Genomic DNA, 3,469 nt, shown 5'->3' with positions numbered 1-3,469 from the left:
ACAGAGTTTCTAACTTTAAGTAATCAAATTTATTGCTCTTTTTCTTTATGAGCTGTGGTTTTTGTTTTGTTTAAGAGCTATTTCCCTATTCAGAGATCTTCAAGATATTCTCCTACATTATCTCCTTAAGGTTGTTTTCTCTTCACAGTCAGATCCATAATCCACCTAGAACCACTTTTGCATAAATCCACTAGGCTTTCATTTGAATTTTCTCCCATGTAAACACCCAACTGTCCTAGTATCATGTATTGGAAAGAGCACCCTTTCCCCATCTCTCTGAAATGCTGCCTCTAAAAGAAATCAAGTTTTCCAAATGCGGCCATCCTCTTCTGGACTCTTTTTCTGTTCCATTTGCTAATTTGTCCACCCTGGAGACTACCACAGCCTTTACTATTATAGCTTTATGATAAGGTTTGCTATCTGGTTCATCAAGGTTTTCCCTTTTTTTCGTCTTGGTCAAGAGTGTCTTGGATATTCTTGGCACTTTGCATTTCTATATACATTTTTAGAGGTACCTCGTCAGGCTTTACAGAACTCCTGGTGAAGCTTTGATGGTCACTGTATTAATATTGTACATCAATTAGAGAAGAATAGATAATTTTATGGTATTCAGTCTTCCAAACAGTATTAATGATATATTTCTTTCTTTCTTTATATTTCTACATATTATATCTCTCAATAATATTAAAATTTCCCCATAGAGATTTACACATCTTTTATAAATTTATTCCTGGAAACTTAATCCTTTAAGTCTATTGTAAATAATAATTGAAAAGTTTATTTTTTTTATTTGTTGCTGTTATGTGGGAATGATAGAGATTTTTGCATATGGAATTTGTATCCTGTTACCTTATTAAACCTTGTGATTAATTCTGATCATTTATCTGCATATATTATTTTGTATATTGCACTACACATATATATCAATAATATTGGTTTTTATCATTCATTATTAATCCTTATATCATTTATCTTATTTATTTTGTTTGCTTTACAGCATTGGCTAGGATCTCAGGACAAGGTTGAGTAGAAATGATGATGTTAGCATTGTTAACTCATTCTTTATTTTATTTTATTTATTATTATTATTATTATTTTTTACAGTCTTGAGGTCTTTTATCTTCTTTACATTTATCATGCCATAAATTCATAGGGAATGGGTTCCAGCAGTTCGGGCTCCTTTCCATTAGTTCTCACAAAGTGTGCTTCTCTGGGTGGGGCAGGCTGGCACTTCAGTTGAACCCAAGTACATTTCTCTTTGGCTTCCTTCTTTTTCTGATCATTTTCTTTCACACGCTTCAGGAAGCTATCTCGGCTCTTTGAGTGTTTAATATGCTCAATGCGTACATTAATTCTCTTGGCAAGAATCTTGCCCTTAACTTGTTTGTTTACAACAATGCCAACAGCATGCTGAGTAACATTGTAGACTCTTCCAGTTTTGCCATGGTAACATTTGTGGGGCATTCCTTTTCGAACAGTGCCCATTCCCTTGATGTCCACAATATCACCTTTCTTATTGATTCACATGTATGTGGCCAAAGGAACAACTCCATGTTTTCTAAAAGGTCTAGAGAACATATAGCGGGTACCTCTCCTCTTTCCCTTTGTGTTGGTCATTTTGGCGAATTACTGGAAGATGGTGGTTCCGCTCATTCTTTATTTTAAAGAGAACACCCTCAAAGTTTCATCATTAGATTTTGGGGTACATAACCTTTAAAGTTATTTAGGAATTTCTTTTTATCTCAAGTTTGTGAATTTTTTTTATATGCCTGGATGTCAAATAATTTTATCAAACATTTTCCCTGCTTCCATTAAGTTGATAATACATTGTTTGTTTAATCATTTCATCTATTAGTGTAATGAGTTATTGAATGATTTTCTAATGTTAAGCCAACTTTGCATTCCTGGAATGAATGGAACCTGGTCACAAGTGTTAGTCTTTATTTTTCTGGATTTGGTTTGCTAGTATCTTATTTGGAGTTTTTGTATTTATTTTCATGAAAAAATTGGCTTGTAATTTTCCTTTTTGTAATGTCTTTGTAGGACTTTGGCATTAAGTATTTTTAGTCTCAAAAGTAATTTTAAAATTCACCCTTTTTCTACTTTCCTGAAGAGTGTGTAACATTAGGGGTTGCTTTGTACTTAAATGGTGGTTGAACTTCACAGTGAAGGCATATTTTTTCTTTATGGTACTACTCAGATTATCTGTTTCTTCTTATGTCCATTATGGTAAGTTGTCCCATCCATGTCTGTTTTCCATTTTTTGGCATAAGCTTAATCATGATATACTTTTATTATCCCTTTATTGATTCCAGGACCTACAGTGACATCCTTAAAAAAAAAAAGATACTGCTTACTTTGCCTTCTCATTTTTTTCCCTTTGACCAATCTCACCAAAGGTTTATTTTTATTATTTTTTCAGTGAGCAGAATTCTACCTTTGTTGAATCTTTTGAATCATGCTTATTTTCCATTTCCTTAATTTTACTCCTACTCATTATTTCCTTCCTTAGCTTTCCTTTAGGTTTATTTTGGTGATTCTTTTTTTCTAACTTCATGAAATAGATGATTTGTTCATTGTCTTCAGATTTTTCCTCTTTTAAATATTATTTTGTCTGTATCCCACACATCTGACATATAATTTCATTATCACTCAGTGTAACGGTTTTCTAACTTCCATATACTTTCTTCTTTGACCGTAAGTTATCGAGAAGTGTATTTCCTAATTTCCAAACATATGGTAACTTTCTTGTTATTGTTCTGGCATAATTGCATTATGATCCGAGAAATTTGACTGTATGAGCTCAGTCTTTCAAAAGTTTTGAAGACTGCTTCACTTGTGCTTTAAAAGCCCGACTACTCTGAGGTGTTAGGGCAAAGGGCTTTCTGTGTTATTCACATTGTTGAAATTATCTAGATCATTTCTAATTTTTGCTTCAGTTACTGGAATTAAGTGTGATAAAATTCCCCACGAGGCTAGGGGTTGGCTTATTGATTTTGTAGTTTTGAGCACTTTGCAAAATAGGTATTTGAAGCCATGTTGTTAAATGCACAGAAATTGAGAATTATTGTATCATCCTATTGAACTAAAACACTGATCATTTGCAGCGTCCCTGTTTAACTCGACTGATGCTTTATACCTTAAAGTTTATTTAGTCTTTGTTAACACAGTCCCACGAGCGTTCTTTTGGTACTGTTTGCATTGAATGTCTTAATTCCTTCTTTTACTTTCACACTTCCTGTGTCCTTGTGTTTTAAGCATGTCTTTTGTAAAGGACAGATTCGTTTGTTTTAAATCCAGCCTGACAATCTTTGATTAACTGGAGCATTTAATCTGCTTACATTTATTACCGTTACTAACATATTTGGATTAAAAAACCCTGCCATCTTCCTCTGCACTCTCTATTTGTCCCAGCTCTTCATATTCCCCTTTCTTTCTTTTCTTGCCTTCCTTCAGACTGCTTGAGCCA

The 3,469-nt window shown here is 33.4% G+C and overlaps 1 pseudogene; it reads right to left on the bottom strand.

Moving 5' to 3' along the window:
• Window positions 1–1,124: 1,124 nt before the first annotated feature.
• On the bottom strand, window positions 1,125–1,636 carry LOC118008425 (annotated as a pseudogene).
• Between the last annotated feature and the right edge of the window lie 1,833 nt (window positions 1,637–3,469).

This window comes from Mirounga leonina, unplaced genomic scaffold (assembly GCF_011800145.1).
Source record: "Mirounga leonina isolate KUSES-001 unplaced genomic scaffold, KU_Mleo_1.0 Mir_100916, whole genome shotgun sequence".
NCBI lineage: Eukaryota > Metazoa > Chordata > Mammalia > Carnivora > Phocidae > Mirounga > Mirounga leonina.
Note: the sequence above shows the minus strand (reverse complement) of the source record. Positions and strands in the feature narration are given on the sequence as shown.